We start from the raw sequence: 19821 nt of genomic DNA, 5'->3' as shown, positions 1-19821 counted from the left end.
TTAGCAAAAAATGTTAAGCACTTTACAGTAAAATCTCTCATTCTGGTGACACAGAAAGAATCAATGATTAAAACTGTTAACATTATAGGTAGGGTATTTTATATTCTAGTGAATGAATGAGTATATATGTATATCTAAAATTCATAAGTGTTAAGTTTTAGGTCACAGTTGTAATTTAATTTGTAATTAATAAAAAGTTGATATTCACTTGGTAAAAGAAATTATATTTGACATTTAGTTTAAAAATTATCCTTTCCCTGTCATCTTTAAAGAGGAGATATATGTCCACTCTAAATGACTTTCAGGGAACAAAGTATATCCAACTGCTTTTATGAAAATAAAACTGACTCGCCTGGTAATAAGCATCCCAAATGATTGAGGAGGTAAGAGTGGTACCAGCAGAAACTTGACAGAATAAGAAAATTGTGTTGTGAGCAGGCACCCAGGTCATAGTGTGCCTAATTTCTAGTTTTATACTGGCTCTGAGTGGGCATTCTTGTGGCATTTTCATGATCAAACCTTTTGTAATTTTGGAGTTGTGTATTCTAATTTTATTATTATTAATAATAATAAATGTAGTAGTAGTAGTAGTAGTAGTAGTAGTAGTAGTAGTAATGGTAGTATTTTTTCTTCCAAGTTAGTTGCCTAGACAGGCATAAGCACCTTTTATAACATAAATACCGTAAAAGGTATTGCTTACCTGGTCTGGTCCCTCAGCCACAGAATCCTGGCTACACAGAACCTATCAGTCATTGGCAACTTGATTCCAATATACATTTAACATATGACTCTGGAGGTTTTCCCTAATTTGAACCTTATAAAACGCAGAAAGGATCGAGCCACCATTAGCACATCCAGGGCCTGATTATGAATCACACAAAGGGCCCCTTTATTTATCATTTAGACAAGTGCTCCTTTCCCTTTGCTCTGGTAAACCAGGCCAGGTGAACAGGCCATGGCTCCTGGTTTGGTGCAAGGAAGGTAAGTTGAATTTCGGACCCACTTGCACCACATCTACCACATGCCTTTGTGTAGACCATAAACCGTACCATTGTATACAAGGACTCTTAAAAGGATGAACTGAGGTGTAATCCATGTTGTAGAATAGTAGTATACACTTCATGTAATTACACATACTGAAAGACAAGACGTGTGTGTGTCTGTGGGTCAATTTGTGTGTCTTCGTCTATTTCTGTAGAGCTGTCTGCTATCAACCTTTCACCCTATCTTACGAAGAAGGTGGGAAACACCTCTAGAGATGTAGTTCTGGTAAATTCCTCAATCCTGATCTGTATCTCACCTGCAATGGCATGCTTTGTTGCTTTAATTGGGGCCTTTATTTCTACCCAGAGAAAGTCCTCTGACTCTTCAGTCACATTCTATGTAGAGTCTCTTTATCAATTTGAAATCTAGGCTTAACCACAGCACTTAAATTCATTAATTTCTTCAAAAAGCAAATGCTTTGTCCACATACTTACCTTTTGTGTCTTTGTGATGCTTTGACACTGTCTTCCCCCATGCCAGACCCATCCGATATCACCCATTGAGGTCGTGGGGATTGATATATTGCATCCAACTCCTTTTGACTAGTAAAGAGAGTTTTCAGCTTAAGTGGACTCTGAGGACAGCTTCTCACATTGTTAGGATGACACTGAATTCTATAGACCTTGTTTCTGGGTGTATTCTCTAAACACAAGATTCTTCCTCAAGCCATTTGAGAGTTTAGTGTATCAATATTCTACAAGTATTTGAAAGCTTGCTGTGTACCAAGTTTGGAGCTGGTGTCACTAATGTTTAACTTTCCCTGCCTGTCTTATATAGTTCCTCAGAACAGATAAACAGAGTGAAGGGAAGACATCACATTAAAACTCAAGAAATCATATCACCAAGTCTGCCTTGATCTCAAAGTTAAAAAGTAAATTATGGACCGACCTTCCTTTTTTGCACAAATTTGTAATAATATAATGTTAAAAAATCATGACATCTAAGTATTATAATAATACTCATTGATCATTGTTAAATCAAATGGCTGTACAGCCAGTTACACTATGTCATTCTCTCTCTTTGTGTTTATATAGTTATTATGCCTATTTCAGTGCTTCATATTCATCTCGTAGTTTGCTTTGCTCCTCTGAGAACTGTAATATGTATTCCCTGTGCTGGGCTTTACATTTTTGATTGCAGCATGTTGATCAGTCACACCCAATAGGTGGGTAGGAACTTCCTTATGATTATTTTCCTCTTTATCTGATTTGTATTAGTTCTTCTCTTTCTTTTACATTGAGTAAGAGCTTTATTTTTATGTTTTGTTTTTGTATTTTTTTGATTTCTTCTTTAATGTTTTATAAGTTCTGTGTTCTAGTTCCTCAGTTTTCACGTTGTGTTTGGCTATTTTAAGTGTCTTATATTTTTTAATCTTCGCTTACATAAACAAAGATTCAGAAAGACTAAAAAAAAATCAGAGTATAAAATGTTTTAAGAAGTAAACAATTTTGCCTACAGCCATGCCACCCTGAGCAAGCCCAATCCCGTCTGATCTTTGAAGCTAAGCAGGGTTGGGTCTGGTTAGTACTTGGATGGGAGACCACCTAGGAAGACCAGGTGCTGTAGGTGTAAAAAAAGATAGAAAAACAATTTCATAAATTTTTATATTTTATAAAAAATATAAAATGTTATATATATTTTTGTTTATACATTTATATTTATATTCTATACCTTTATATAGTATATTAAATTCAAAATATATAACAAGTATAATTTTACATATATAGATATTATAAGGATAACAAGGATGATTTTGCAAAGAGAAAGAAACAGTTTTCAGAAAATCATATTGTTTTTGTAAATAGTCACTACGTACCTGCCATTTCAGTGGTAACTTTTACAAATTAATATTTATGGAATTCTTCTTGATCAAACTATCTTTACATATAAACTGTTGTTTAAGATCAGTTTTCCTTCTCTATTAAGAGATGGCAGGACAAGTTTAGAAATTAATGGAGGCTTCCTGGCCTTTGGTAATAATGTACTACTTAACATTGTACAAAATGATCATTTTCTTTTTCAAATCGAGTGAAGATTGGGAGAAAGTCCTCGATAATCTTGACCTATTACAGTTTTAAATGTTTAGTCAGAGGATTTCCATTTCAATCAGGAAGGTAGAATGGAATAAAATTGAAAAGTAAGATGAATCATTTTTCTTCACTGGCTTTTATACATTAGAGCAGTGCTTTTAATTACTGTATGGCTGGTAAAGTACCATCTATGTCATGAATCAAGAGCGTTTTGAGCCCAGGAAAGGTGGCAGCTCTTACATTTGAACCTGGCATGGGATGAGTTCCAGTAGTTAATCAAAGGACATTTTTATCTAAGGATGAAGAATTTAACCTGTCTAGTTACATATATATGTAGAGGACAGATCTATATCATAGGAATCAAGATTATATTTGTTAGTCATGAGAGACAAAATGTGAATGGATGTGTTTGTCAGTGGAGTATGTTTTGAGCGGTAGGCGACACATTAAACCTAGTGAGAACATTTAATTTAAACATTCTATTTTTACCATCTCAGTTCCTATTAATAAGAAATGCCACAGAGATGTTTACACTGCTTATAAATTAATTTCACACACAAGCCTGTAAGCTTTCAAATATGACACCCCTGTCTCAGAGAAGACAGTATTTGTGTGTGTTTTTATTTGTGTCATATGTCTATGTTGTGTGCACAGGTAAGTCTGTGAGTATACACATATTCTTAATAATGCCAAATTCTCTATTTTCAGAGAAAAGTCTAGGGAAATTTAAAACCCCACATCAGTAGTTTTATTATTCTTTGTTTTCCTTTTCAGTTTGAGCTGTTGTTTTTCTATAGTTTTTATGGGCTGAATGTACCTCGAGGCATTTTCAGCAAAAGGATACCTTTTTCATTAAACAATCATATACAGTGCTTCTAGCTGAACAAGAGGTATATAAAAAAAATTGGATTATTAGTAAAATGCTCATTTTCTCCTTTTTATTTTAAAAGCTAGATGTAATTTCTAAAACAGTGGTGAGCATAATCACACTTTCAAGATACTTTGGACTGAGTATAGCTTTAAAGTGGAATGATAACTCTAGCAGAGTTTTACCTTTGTTTGAAATGAGAAAACCTACGGCAATCCCTCAGCTGATATTATTTGATTTATTCTTTATTTCTTTGTCTAGTGGGCAATGAGACTAGACTGAAGATAAAGTAGTTCAGAGACTGCTGTTGACACTGCATTTAACTGCATGGTGCTGCTTCCTCGCTCCTTGCGCTATTACTTTTCTTGGATTCCAGATATGCTGCAAGAGGAAAGTGTATCAGGTCCCTGTGCTATCATCTGATTAATAGCACTCAAACTTTAGCTGGCTCGATTTTCTTCTTTTCTTCTTTCTCTCTCTCTTTCTCCCCGACCTTCCTCTTTGAGGCAAAAGGAAGGAGTTGAAATAAAAGGAAAAGACAAAGGGGTATCACAGGTCTTCGTAACTTTTCCTAACAATAGCAAATTGTTTAGTCTTTTCTGTGTCATCTTTTCTTAAAAATAAGAGGGAGGTAAAATGAGTACATACAAATAAGGCAAAAAAGAAAAGAGACCTTGACTTGTGTGCAGCTCAGAAAACTTTAGCTTGATAGTTAAGAACAGGGGCTGGAAAACTCTTTCTGTAAAGAGCCAGAGAGTGAATACTTTAGGCCCTGGTTGTAGTGAGAAATTAGCCATAGACGATATGTATATGAGGGCTGTGTCGGTGTGCCCAATTTATGGAAAATTACATTTGAATTTTGTATACTCTCATTTACCATGAATCGATGTTATTCTTTAGATTTTTTGACCATTTAAAAATGTAAATATCATTCTTAGCTTGCAGGCCATAGGAAGCACTGGTGGGCCAGATGTGGCTCAGGAGCTATAATCTGCCAACCCTAGGATAAAAAACATGTGCTGCTCCTGAGGCAGTGATATCAATGGCAATACCTACCATTTATCGAGTACTTATGCAAAGCATTGTGCCAAGTACTTTATATGTCATCTTCCTTAATCTACAAAGCAGTTCCGTATTTGACATTATTAGCTCAATCCTTAGAATTTGATTTAGACTCAGACAGCTTAGGAAACTCCCAGTATCACTGTTGGTAAGTCAAGTCTCATATTCAGCACTTACCAGGCCATACGACCCTTGAAAAACCCTTTGCTTCCTTAAGTTTCCACCTCCTCATCAGTAAAATCTAAGTGCCATTCTTATTCTCATTGCCATGCAGTTGTTATGAGGCTTATGTAGTTGTGAAAGCTTGAAAGAGCTTTCAAAAATTTCAGAAAATTTCTGTTAACACTTTTGGACTAAAGTTTATTAAATTATTTTTCCCTTTAGCTCTGGAATCCTACATCCATTGGCAGTATTATTTTATTGGTAGAAAAAATGTTCCCCCAATCCCTGGGATTAGTTACAAGGCAGTTTGTCAACAAATGGAAGAATTGTAGTTTAAATTGATGATACAGTTGCTGAAGGGAGTTATTATAAAGGGGAGACAGCAGAGAATGGCACAGATCAAGAAAGAATTTTCTAGTCAGGGGAGAGATGAGCTAGTTTTTAATGAAAAACATGAACTGGACTTGGTCAAGGGGAATTCAGATATATTCAATAATTATAAAAATTTGTCAGTGTAAATTTCCAACATTTATATATGCAATCGAATTATTAATTCAGTGAACTTTTTGAAATTTACCAGAATTTGTGAAAGAAATCTCAAAAACAATGTTTTAGAAATCATAGATAAATTATGCAAAGACCAAAAACTGTAGTTTTGCCTAAATTTTCACAAAAGAGGAATATTTTGATTCTAGAAACTCTCTTCTCTGATCGATAAGCCTAGTTAAGATGACTAGCAATATTCAACAATAGATTTTTAAGCAGCAGGTATATGAATCTTTAGAAAAGAAAATACTGGTATCTTGCTAAGGTTTTCTTTTTAAAAAAGACAGAAAAGAAATCAATTCAGGTCAAAATTATTTCTCTATTTTAAATTGGACTTTTAAAACATTGAATTACAAAAGTCATCACTGCTCCCCCCCCCACCCCCCACCTCCCTGGAATCCTTCATGCATTCTATAAATATTTGTTAAGGTCCTGCTCAGTTCTGAGAACTGTGCTCATTGCTTGGAATATATTGATAAGCAAAACTGACCAAGATCCCTGCCCTCATAGGGCTGATATCACTGTAGTAGTGGGTCCCCAGCCTCTGAACTCTGCTCTGGGCTCCTGTTACCTTTGTTGCTAGTCATTGCCTGAGACACAGTGTACTCGATAGGACATTGCATATGGCACTATTACAAGAGTGAATGAGGAAGCAGATAATATTTCCATTTCCTGCCCTGTTCATTTAGATTTTTTACCATCACCATAGACAGGCTTATCAGGCTTCACAGAAGTTTTAGTGTAACTGAAGATAAGTAGTTTATAGTTTAGGAAAAATGTTAAAACAGTATACTAAATATAACTATTGGCTACGTTGAAATGAAAAACACCCAGGGACCAGACCCTTTAATTGATTTCCCTACTCATTGAGTTTACTCCCTTGCCTCAGCCCTCCAGGAGGACCAGTGCTTACTTATATGGCCTATGTATGAACAAAAAAGCGGCCCCTTCCTCTGGTTGATACTTTGAGTGTAAGAAGCAGAATGAGGGCTGGATTCAATGTTGCTTGCCCCTACATCAGCTGCCTTGTGTAGAACACAGCCTACTCTACCCTCGATTGCAGACGTGCCTTTCTCCAACAGTGCGCATTTCCAAATACGTGTTAGACAATCTGAAATAGTGCTCTGGGATTCCAGCAGGACAGTCCGTAATAACATTTGGGCAGACAGACTTTAAAAACCTGTCCAGGGCAGTTTGAGAAAACTATTGCACAAAAATGTGCATGTAGTTAACACCGTTGTACTTTCATGTATGTGGTTAAGATGGTAGATTGTACACTGTGTGTTTTTCACCAAAATTTAAAAAAAACAAAAAAAACAAAAAAACATTTGTCCAGGACAAGTGTGGATACAAGGTGAACCCTCTTTGGATCCATCTGGAGAACTGCAGGCATTCTGTTTGTTCTCTCAGTTGCGTTGTTGATATCAATTGTATTAGACATGTGCTGACTTTTCGGTGACAAAATATGATTATTATAGATAGTGCTGGCTCAACCCGTAAGAAAAAAGAGAAATTTTTTTTTAACTGCCCCCTTCTCCATCAATGTGCAGATAACATGCATTCCAGATATCTCTCGACACCCACTCATTCACCTAGCTAAACTTTAAAAACACTTAACTGTAAGGGTCTAATTACATTTTTAGACATTGATTATCACTTCCTAGCTATCTATACAGGGGAATGGTGTAAGGTGGAGAGAAAACCTTTATTTAGTCCAGTCATGGAAGCATGGTATGTCATTTGTGACTGAATTCTCTACTAGTTAGTCTACTTCTGGAACATCACTTACAGTAATTTTTTCTATAAGTTAAAAGGGATGTTGATCGACCAGCATGCATCCTTAGACGGGCAAGCGTTTAGAGAAATATTACAAAAACCACAGTGGAGTTCTTCAGGCTGAGCGTTATTTAGTCTGAAGAAAGAAGACAAAGGAGACCCTTGCTAGCATCTGCACCTGTTTGAAGGACCGTCATGGAAAAGCAAGTCTTTTTTTAGATGGTAGATCTAGGACCAATGGATAAAAATATACATATGATACAACAATATGTTTGTGAATACCAGAAGAAACATTTTTAAATCATGAAGGTCATCTCTATTTGTTTATGAGCACGACAGGGGGGAAGGGAGAGTTACACAAGAGACTACTATTTTGGTGTAAACCCTTTAGCACTATTTAAAAATTTTAACTACATAAATATTTTATTTTGATGAGAATAAACATTAGTGGAGGGTAAAACCTACAGCTGTAACTGCACACAAACTTCATTTCATTTCTTTAATATACTTTTTTCTCTGATTCAAGCTGGTTTTGCCCAGATAATGGCATTGTGACTCATTTGCTTTTTCCACCCTTATCCTTCCTCCTTTGTATGCCTTTAATCATTAAGCCTTAGAACATAAGATTTACTGAGCCTCAGGTCATGAGGACAATAAGTTTTGGTTACACTAAAGATAACTTCTTAGCCTTAGATGTGTTTCAGTCCCAAACCCATTGAGGCCGAACAACCCCACTGGCCATGGGACCATATGGAATGGGGCTGTGGCTGATTCCAGAACTGGAAACAATGATCAATTATCTCATCCCCCTCTGATCACCCAATTGGTAGCACCCACACCCCAACTCCCTTAGTTTCCATGACGACTGATTTTTTCCTATATAATCTGTACTCCTGAGATGCTGGGAATGGGGGGGGGGGCGGGCTGTGAGGGTTGGGGTAGGGGCAGGTTGTTGAGAGCAATAGCTCCCCTGTGTCTCCTGGACTTGCAACTCTCTACAATAAACCTTACTTTCTTTGCTGTAAAACCTGCACATATCTCTTCTTTGACTCAGACGTGCACAGGCAGATGCAAGTGGAAGTTTTCTGCCAACTCTTTCACTCAGTTCTATTATGCTTCCTTCGGCTTTTGTCAGTGTAAAGAGATAGTGGAATATGTGGCGCTTCCCTTGGTACTGTCTTCCCAGCCAAATCTTGGCACCATTACCTTTGCATAGTGAGAAGTGTAGTTCAGGCTGATGATGAAGGCATGGCTGTACCAGGCTAAGAGAAGCTACTAGCAGGATTCACAGGTGGCTGACAGCCAGACAAGATCATTGGTCTGGGATATATAAATAGCAATGGCTCATATTCTGTAATGTGTATTTATAAATATGACTGTCTCCAAGACTGAAATGATCATCATTGATCACATGATAGGAGAAAATTAAGAGTAAATGTAGTCAAAGTGACCACAAGGTCAAGGTAAAAGTGAGAGTTAGTGACTCATTGAAGAGTCAAAATTTATGGCAAAGCAGGTATCTAGAGATAGCAATGGAAGCGGTGGGACTAACTTTAGAGATGGTATGGGACATAAAAGTGACAAAACCTAGAGAGTAAATATTGCCTCAAGAACCTAATAGAACCTGCCTTGCATTCTAGAATACATGCACTGGTAGACTTGTGTCAGAAGTTCATTATCTGGCTGGAGACCAAAGTCTTCAGGGTTGGAATGGGATTTGGGTGCATCTGTGAAGTCCAGGGTGGATGTATGTATCCCCATTAGGGTTGAAGTGTGTATCCCTCTCCTAGGATTGAGGTCATCTGAAATCTCTTGAGGGTCATTTGGCATCATCATTGCATCTTCTGGATAATCATTTGGGTCAGGTTTGATGCTTAGAGAATAGTTTTGGCCACAAAAGAGAGAGAGAGAGAGAGAGAGAGAGAGAGAGAGAGTGAGCGAGCGAGCGAGCGAGCGAGCGAGCGAGAGAGAGAGAGATATGCTTTAGTAATAGCATCTCCCTTGCAGATAACGACACGTTCTGGTTTATTCTCTGACACAATTTCTATTGTTTCTCAGATGAAGTTAACAAGTGCATTTTTTGAGGTATCTGACCCAGGTTCATGATAGCAGAATTATCTCCTTAATGAAAAAAAAAAAATAGAGGTTAGAGGATTCATATTTAGTATACTGTGAGTATACGAGAGACTTATATTCCTACCATAAAATTTGACACTATGAATAAATTAATTAGTAATGAATTGGTTCCTTAATTATGAAAGCTTCAGATTTCCTCTGAGTTAGGAAATTAATGGGGATAAAAAATGATGACTTCCCACTTTCTCCTGCTTTGGAATTCTTGCTGCCTTTATCCATAGTTTGATGTAAAAAGAGAATGCCTGTCATTCAGGTTGTGACTTAAGGATGAGGCCTCCCAGAAAGCATTGCACCTAAAAATTAGACCTCACTTCTACAGAAGATGTATTTCTTTCCCCTTGGACATTACTTTTGTTGCCTTCTCCATTGGTTCATAAAAGCACATCTGAAGCGTAGCTATGATTGTTGTACTTGAAATGATTATATTGATGTATCAAAAAGGTTTTTTTCTTTTTTTATCTGAAAATGTCCGATGTTGTCAATGAGAAAACTAGTAAATGAGCAAAACAATTTTAGGGGAACTTCCCCTTCCCCCCGCCACACACGCTTTTAACAATGTGCAAGACCTACAGAAGGAAAGGCCAAATAAATAGCCTATCTACATGTGTTTTATAATGAGAAAGTCATCTATGAATGAATGTGGGATTTAAGGGGCAAAATAAATACAGAATTTAACCTCTGATTTGTCCAGAAAAGTATGATTTATACCACACCATGCTTCCAGTCGGGGCCAAGATCTCAAGCATTAAGTTCAGTTTATATCTTTTTCATTCTGGTACTTTCTCCATTCTGTGTCTAGAGACTTCTGCTCTGCATTTGGGCTTCAGATTACATTTCCTGCCTGCTTTGCCTTACTACCTTATCAATTGCTTATGGAAAGAATAGCATTATCTATTCACAAACACATGTATTTACTCCCTAAATATTATCTTATTCACAAACACATGTATTTACTCCCTAAATATTATCTGGCAAAATTGACTGCTAACAAAAAATATAAAAACCTAATACAGTAGTTCTTCTGTTGAATGTATTCAAATTTGGTACTCAAATCTTATAAATTCTCATTATTAGAAGAACATATGCTGTCACTATTGTATGTTCTAGGTTTCTAATTCATGTATTTGGATGGGAATGTGAAGCAATACCAACTTTATTGATGAAGTATTATGTAATATAACGGAAAACATTTTCTGTTTTTACAAGGACCCTATGTACACTGAAGATAGGCCGAAATTTAGCTAAATCAGAAAAAGAAAAGAAATGGAAATGGAGTGTTCATAATAATATTTCTTAATATTTCATCACCTTTCAGATGGACTTTCTGTAGTAATCTTTTGCATATGAATTTGATTCAGTTTTCTAAAATGTAAGTTACATAAACATTTAATAGGAGCACATATAGTCTTTTATTCATGCATTCAACTTATAGTTTTTGAATACCCACAATGAGCCATGTTCTTTGTGAGGCCTTGGGCATGTGGTAATGAGCAACATAGGCATGGGCTCATCACAGATAAGAAGACAGAATATATTTAATATACTTAATAAGCCAAGTACTAAAAGGGACAGCCAAATGTGTGAGTGAGTGGGATGGGCTGAGTTTTATTGTCTGAGGTGAAAGCCTTAGTTGATTTAGTTAGAGGGTGGGAGTGTGAGATATAGGGATCATCACGCTCTCAGAGATGTGCAGGGGCAGGGAGTGTTGACTAAGCATCTGGAGTGGTTAATAATTAGAATATAGAAGTTTTCTGCAGTTATTCTGATTAACTGTTATCACCATGGAGTGGTACCTACGGATCTCATAGAATCTGCAATCCCTAAGATCATCTAAGCTAATTCCCAGTCTTCCCTGACCATTCATCTAAATGAGCCCACCTCTTTTCCATGCTGTCTAAGCATGCTGTCCATTTCCTTTATTTCACTAGTTGAGATTTGTATTATATGTTCATTACATTTACTTCTTTAATGTTTTCCTTCCCCATGACTAGATTCTAATACCATGAGGATAAGGGCAAGGTCTGTTTCGTTCACCTGGGTGTACCTATTGCTCAGAATTCCGAATATCACATAGATATTCAACAAATATTTGTGAGGCTGAAAAATGAGTTGTAAAATTTAAACATCCAGTTTTTGGCTGATTTTGATTATGTAGGTGAGAGTAATGTTATTTTCCATTGTGGTGCTGCTTTTTTCTCTATGAATTTTAACATTTCTACAAAACTGAGCTGCCTTTTATTTTTATTTTGAAAAAGGAGATTAGATATTAATATAAAGGGAAAAAAAGTTAAGTAAATATGACAAATTAAGATATTATAACATTTATAAAAGTCTTTAAAAAGTTTCCTTTGATATTTCCATAAGAAAAATTTTCTGCTAAACAGACAGGTAGAGTTAGCCGAGTGCCTTTCCCACTTCCTGAAGACATACGGTTCTTCGTCTCACTTGCTCCTTCACAAGTCCTATTGGTTTTATAAATATTGAATTTTTAAAAATTGGATTTAGAGCAGGGCTCTCTTGAAACCCTGCTGCTGTTTTTGGCAATACTTTCTCCTCTCTTGTCCTGTGAAGAGAATCTTTTCAGTTGCATTGTTTATCAAAAGTTATTTCTAAATATAGATTCCTTTTTCCCCACTGGCATCAGTGAGGCTGATGAGAGTTAAAACTGGTGTGATGCATTGTGAGAACAGAAAATGAACTGGGGGAGAAAATGTTTTATATACAAGGTTAAAATGTTAATATCTTACTCATTGTTTGAATGATTTTATGATCGAAACATATGTAAATGTTGCCTGTTAAATGAACTTTCAGCATCGGCTATGTAGATCGTGCAAATAGTTCCCAGAACACTACTGTGTCACTCAGTAAAAGGCTACTTCTTTACGAGCTTCACCTGGATGTACCCTGGTCCTGTGCAGAAGTCTATGTTCATTTATAATGGGGAGATAGCTGGACTGGTTGGAAGGGGAATGTGTACCAGAATTGCAGGCTGTCCAGTTTCCAGGTCAGTCATAATAGGAGCAGCAAGTATTCCTGGAGCATAATCCTTATCTTATGTGTTGTGAAACTTGAGTCTTACTGCTAATACACGTGGCACTTTGTGTCTAGGAGATGCATACATGTAAGCCCTCGTATTTTCCACCCTCTGCTATACTGGTTCAATTTTTAGGACTGATCTTTTGATTCATTTCCCTTGCCTCTTTTCTATTGTTGCCAAAAGTCCTCTGTATTAAAGCCCAGGGGTATGGGGCCTGAATCCCTGATGAGCTCCTGGCTCTGTTATCTCCTGGCTGGCTTAGAAAGCCTGAATCCTGCCCCCAGATCCCTCAGCTACCGCCTAGATCATGCCTCGAATGGGAAGATTGCTCTGACCCATCATGATATCAGCACCAACTGCTTAGCTTAGAGCATCAGCAGTAGCCAGGAATCCTTAACTACCATCTCTACTCTGGTTTTCTCCACTGCATGGTACAGATGTTCGTACTTGTGAAGCTTGTGTCACCAGCTTTACATGGAGCATCTTTCCAGCTGGCTTTTGTGGTTCTCTCATTCATTCTTTTCTCAATTAACTCTGGATCTTATTTAGTGTGCCTGCTCATATTATCACAAGTGACACATCTTAAGAGAAAAAGGCATAGAAGGGGAGGCTAGGGATCCTAATATTTGTGTTAGATTTGGTGATCTATGAATCCCAGGAGATGTGCCCCTTTGCTTTCCTGCTTTAGTTAGTGGCTCCTCTAGAAACCTTTATAAGAACACAGAGAACATCTGCTGTCCTGTGCATTTTCTGTGTGTCTATTTCTAGGTGTTAAGGGCATGAACTAGACTCTATTGTTTACTGAAGATATTCATGTTTTATACCAGCATCATTTCAAAGAAATAATGAGTTAGCCATGTGTGAATAACTTGTCTGTGCACCACACCTACTCTGTGGTACCAACTCCCCGGTCATTGTGCGGCCCTGACTATTTGGATTTCCCTGCTTCATGGCACAGATTAATAGCACAGCACAGCTTCAAGAGATTGTAGAAAAAAACCTTAGTCCAACACTCTGTCTCATTGCATACATTTCACATTTTACAGTATTTAGGCCCAGAGAGTGAGCTGCATAGTCTTTCAGTGTAATTAGAAGTTGTGATTCTACTTCCATGATAATGCGTGTCTTTCATACTTAGCATGTCATCCTGCTCACTTTATCTGAATTTTATTTGAGTGAGTTTATATGGTAAAGCAAAATAGCACCATCCAAATTGTCAAAATCCATCTTGCTACTCAGGCATAAAATAAGAGATGATCAGGCTAGGATGATTAGAGAGAGGCAGGTCTGGCTGCAAACCCTGGCTGTGCTACTGACTTCTGTGTGACTTTAAGGCCATCTGATGTTACTCCTTGCTGGCATAAGATTGATACCATTATTCAATATAGTTGTGCAGATTGAGAGAAAGTACTGAAGGTACCCAACAAACAAGCTTTTACAAAGCAAGTGCTCCAAGAATGTACTTTCCTTTCCTTAGTGGCAGAAGGGCCAGTTGATAAAAATTCCTTTATGTTCTTTTAATATCTTGATACTAGTAATAGATAACATAAAACTTGGATAAGTTCTGAGAGTTTCTCCTATCATCTCATAGGTATACTTACACAGGTATCTCAGAAAATATAATCATTTAATTACTATAAGAGACTACCTCCTGTCATCTCTTTTGTTCATTATTCTTCACTTTTTAAAAAAAGAATTGTCAACGCATGTGTTGTGAAACAATGCCTTGGAGATTCTCTCCTATTCTTTCTTACAAAATCTCTATGATACATTGATTTACCAGATATCATTTATAGCCCCTCTTTCTTCTGAGTTGCCTGGGAGATGGCGCTGTCAGTCCAAGAGAAAGGAGTTAAAATACAGTGAATGAATGATGAGAGGCCATCGATGATGCATGTGAATCCAACGACCTGGGCATATCTCCATGTGCCAGGTGATCCATGGCTCTGCAGGTGTCCAAGTACAAGGGTGTGAGATTGTGCTTATTTGGACTTAGGCGATAGACCATGTAAAATTCAGTCAGCAGTTGGCAGTTAGAATACAGATATTCCTCTTATGATGGGGTTGTGTCCTTAATAAATTCATCATAAGTTAAAAATATTGTAATTCAAAAATGCATTTAATACACCTAACCTACGGAACGTCATAGCTTAGCCTAGCCTGCCTGAAAGTGCTAGGAACACTTATATTAGCCTAAACTTGGGCAGTTATCTTGAGTTTCATCTCAGGAGTAAGTGCTTTCCTCTTCTCACCAGAAGCTGGGCACAGAAATGGGCATTGTATAGATGTGATGGGATGCGAAAAAAACAAAACGCAGCATCCAAGAAATGCTGTCAGCACAGTATACTGTAGGGCAGTGGTCCCCAACCTTTTTGGCACCAGGGACTGGTGCTCCTATAGGAATCTAGTGCTCGATGGTCTGAGGTGGAACTGGGTGGTGATACTGGCGCTCGGGAGCAGCTGCAAATACAGATGAAGCTTTGCTGACTCACCTGCTGCTCACCTCCTGCTGTGTGACCCAAGCCATGGACCAACACAGGTCTGTGGCCTGGGGGGTTGGGAGACTCCTGCTTAGAAAGTTGGTTGTTTGTTTACTCTTGTGATCACATGATTGGGAACTGTGTGTTATACCCACTGCCTAGTTTATACACACACTATTCAGAAGCATATAAACAGTACTTTGAGGGACCCAAAAATGGACTTGGATTTGTTGTGTGATTTAAAGTTTAACTTTTGGGGCATCCTTAATATCTATAGGTAGGGAAAGAAGAAGGATGAGAAACGGAAGAATGTTTTAACCTTCTCCATCTTAAGTTTTATAACTCTGAGAGGTTTCTACTCAGTTGATTTAAATGATTTTAATGCTAATGAGGACAGTCTTTCAGACTTGGTCCCTAGGACAAGTAAATATTGATTTTTCTTAAGAGTGAGTCAAGCAAAAGAAGATACATCTTATCCCTTGCTGAGAAAAAAACAAACAAAAAAAAAATTTGAGAGCAGTAAACATGTAGTGTTTTATATTTTTTATACATGAAGTACATTTTATTACTCTTATTCCTTATGCTAATATTGTTAAGGTAATATGAAAAAAATTAAAAGATGGTAGTTAAATCAAGAAGAAAAACATATATGACTTCAGACCAATATTATGTTTTAAGTTTGTAATTGTGAGTTTAAAAAATCCTTGGCTAAAAATGATGAGTCAATTTTAAATAGTCTAATTAGGCAATCAGTTGTGTTGCTTATCTGCATTCACAATGAGCAAATAGAAAACCGGAAGTGAGCACATCTTGCTTAATTAGTCTAATTAAACACCTGCCTAAAACTTCCTGGCTCAGCAAAGCCCTGGCTTCTCAAAATCACTAGCATATTGCTAAAAATATAATTGTTTTTGAAATATAAGTATTTAATTTTAAATACTGTTGAACTATCCTCCACACTGTGTTAAAAAGTAAAGAAAATGCATATGAATTATGCATTGCTTGTAACAAAAGACAGCAATTTAGTTCATTTAATGATACTATACAGGTATATTCAGTTTAGAAGTATATAAAAACATTATTATTAAAAATAAGGTGCACATCTAAAGATAATTATGAGGATTTTCATAAAATACTTGGGTAAAATAATGGCATGGCCCCCCAGGTATCAGCAGGGCTCCCCATGAACCTTACAACTTCAGATATGCTACCCAGATTACTTTAGAATATCCCAAAAAAGAGATTTCTGATATTTCTTTGCTAACTTCTTTAGATTCTGACAACAGAAAATTCATTGTTAAATTAATACCCATTTATTGAGTCTGCCTCAGTTGTCACAGACAGTAGACTTCAGATATTTGTATATTAAAACTTACCATCATGAACTACAAGTCAAGAACTTTATTCTATTAGCATATAGAATATAAGAGTTTAACTTAGAGATAATTTTTAGTTGAGAGCTGAAAAAATGAGGCCCAGAGAGATTAAATGACCCCGATATTACACATCTACTTAAGTAGCTGGTCTGAGGCTCAAGTTCAAGTAAGTACTCTGACCTTGTGCTCAGGGCTCTTTTCGCTCACAGTCGTGTTCAATTATTTTTGGGAGCATCTCCTTTGTTACAGAGATAAGTGCCTTAAGTAAGCTGTCATATTTAAACTTCACAACATCCGTATGAGGTGCATATTATTACCCTCATTTTTGAAAATAGGAAGCAATCTTGGATTCAGTAATTTCTTACCCAGATAAGAAATGGTAGTCTCCAAAGCCTGTACTCTTTCCACTACCCTGTGCCACTGCCTTTTAGTGACATTTCCCTTTGCAGCTTTGCTTGAGTACTGATCATCTAGACTCCTTTCTGCAATTTCAAAACTGCTAATGGTTTGTAAAGAAAATGATGTCCTGTATTAGAAAATGAGCTGCTTTCATTTTTGAGAATTGTCCAAAGAAAGGTCCACAAGGAGAGCCTTGACAAGATAATTACAACCTGCTCATTTTCGCCTTTATTTCATTAATAGTTTCCTAGAACCTTGAAGGCTTTGTGAAGTGATGCTTAAGGGTTGCGGCTAGACAATATGGCAGTGCATTCAAGAGGAAGGTTGGCATTCTATCCAGAAAGAGATGACCCCACAGTACACTGTCAATGTGGTGTTATTTCAAGTAATTGGCCTTTTATCAGCAGTTTGTAGTTTAATGGGAGAATAATGTTTACTTTCATATCAAAATCAGAAAATGTCAATAGATGATGTGAATTTTTCCTTTGAAAAACAAAGGAATGTTTTAGAAAGCAGTATGTTGTGCATGCAGTAATGAAATTGTGTATCCACATCAATTTTTAGCTGTAAAATACAATTGATTTGGTTTTAGAAATTTATATTGTATATGCAATGAGGCAAATATGAGTTGAGTGTTATCTTAGGGGAATAAACTGGTTTTGTCAGACAAATTAAAACCCGAAATTTTCTTCTTCAATAGGCTTATGACTTCTGATAGGCAAATTTCTTAGATTCAATGTCTCTATCTGAGTAATAGGGATAATACTTTCATTTCGTCATGCTCACATACGTGTGCTAAGTTTGAAGTAAGAACAAGCTGAGCATATCCAGGGAGCACTTATTATTTTATATTTGATGATGGAAAGAACAGGGTTGCATTATTAATCATGACTTATTATGGTTCTAGAGTAGAAACTAATTAACAACAGAAAAAATGACGATTTAGTAGGATTATTTTGCTTTTGGTTTTGGGGAAAAATTGTTTTTAAAGACGCTGGGTGGCGGGAACAGTTTTTTTCTAGACTTAGTAAATTTTGGATTAAATGTATTCCCCTGTGGCTTCTAAGTATCATTCCGTTGTTGTGAGACTGTTGATTCTGTTTCCAGAAATGCTAATGGCTTAAATAGTTTTTCATTTTAGTATTAATTCCAGCTATTATATTTTTAAGTATACCAAGAATCTAAAGCTTCTTATTAGTACTTTCAAAAGGTGACTTGAAATTTACATTTAAAACATATTATAATTACCTGGATCTGGAATTTGACACAGTACTTTAAAAATATGTTATCAGACAAAATCATAAAAGTCAAGGTAGCATGGTAGAAATTCTAGCCTATATTTTCTGTTCTGTTTGCATGCATGTGTATATGTGTGTGTCTGTGTACACACAGACAAACACAAGGAGAGGGGTGGCTTTTAGTAACTACTACAAAAAGTTTGGGAAAATGAACAAATCATTTTTTAGTTCATAATATGAGGTTTGTATCCCTTTCTGCTGGAGAAATTTATTTAAATACATTTAAGATGTTAGGTAAGAATAACAAAATTAATGTCATGCATTATTGTTTCTGAATAGCCTAATCATTTGATTCTCTTCTGGGTTTTGTTTGTTTGTTTGTTTAACATTAACATGATTTATGCTAAAATCTCCTGGTCCACATTAGAATTTGAGTTTTTCATTTTTTTTGGTTACTTCAAGATTTCTTTGTTTTGGCATTTGTTACTTTTGAAAGTTGCCTGTACCCAGTATACTTAATAATAACACATATTAACTTTAGCAAATAAAATAATAGGGCACGGTGATAAAGGAATCACATCACCCATGTTGCAACTATCATTTCATTGATGCTCTTAGATTTGCTTGTTAGAAGTGTCTTCAGGAGCCTTCTTATCTCTCGTTATTTCCAGTGTTTGCTGGATGTGGTTGATCTGTTTCTGAATAACTTTTCCTGATTCCTCAAACTGATTAATGTGTTTTGCTGTACCCAGTACTCAAGTGATTGCTACTCCCCAGAACACCATAATGCAGGTTTCAGTGGCAATGGGAGGTCTAATAGCTTGTGTCTAACCATAAGACCTGTCTGTGCTGGAGTGTTGTCTGTTAAGTTATACTTTGGGTTTTACTTACCATTTTGGTTGAAAGAAAAGGGAAAAAGATAATTTAAGATGCTCATGCATGCGTGTGTGTGTGTGTGTGTGTGTGTGTATTTAGTGTGTGATTTATTTTTCTAAATAAGTGTACATTCCTGAACTAATATATCACATACATTATATGATATATATACTTTGTGGAGAAAAGGGGAACACTTGTACATTGTTGTTGGGAATGTAAACTGGTGTAACCACTATGAAAACAGTATGGAGGTTCCTCAAAAAATTAAAAATAGATCTGCTATATGATTCAGCAATTCCACTTCTGGCTGTTTGTCTGAAGGACATGAAAACACTAATTTGAAAAGGTATCTGCACCCACGTGTTCATTGCATTATTTACAATAGCCAAAACATGGGGGAAAAAAAAAAACTTAAGCATCCATAGATGGATGAATAGATAAAGAAAATGCGAACTATATATTCTTTACCCATAAAAATGAATGAAATCTTGCTATTTAAGACAACATGAATGGAACTTGAGGGTGTTATGCTAAAGGAAATAAGTCAGAAAGAGAATGATATGATCTCACTTACATGTGGAATCTCCTCCAAAAATGAACTTCTAAACACAGAGAACAGATTGGTGGTTGCCACTAGGTGATGGGGGGGATGGGCAAAATGGGTGAAGGTGGTCAAATGGTACAGACTTCCAGTTATAAAATAAATATCATGAGGATGTAATGTAAAGTGTGGTGACTTTAGTTAATAATTTTTCATTGTATGTTTGAAAGTTGTGAAGTAAATAGATCTT

At 36.4% G+C, this 19821-nt stretch overlaps 1 protein-coding gene and 1 pseudogene across 6 annotated transcripts in view; both read left to right on the top strand.

The window, feature by feature from the left end:
- Positions 1-19821, top strand: part of CTNNA2 (catenin alpha 2) — a 1043800-nt gene that overhangs the window by 172725 nt on the left and 851254 nt on the right. The window lies entirely within an intron of this gene.
- Positions 2495-2613, top strand: LOC111738370 (annotated as a pseudogene).

Source organism: Pteropus vampyrus, unplaced genomic scaffold, assembly GCF_000151845.1.
Source record: "Pteropus vampyrus isolate Shadow unplaced genomic scaffold, Pvam_2.0 Scaffold37, whole genome shotgun sequence".
In the NCBI taxonomy this organism is placed as follows: domain Eukaryota; kingdom Metazoa; phylum Chordata; class Mammalia; order Chiroptera; family Pteropodidae; genus Pteropus; species Pteropus vampyrus.
Note: the sequence above shows the minus strand (reverse complement) of the source record. Positions and strands in the feature narration are given on the sequence as shown.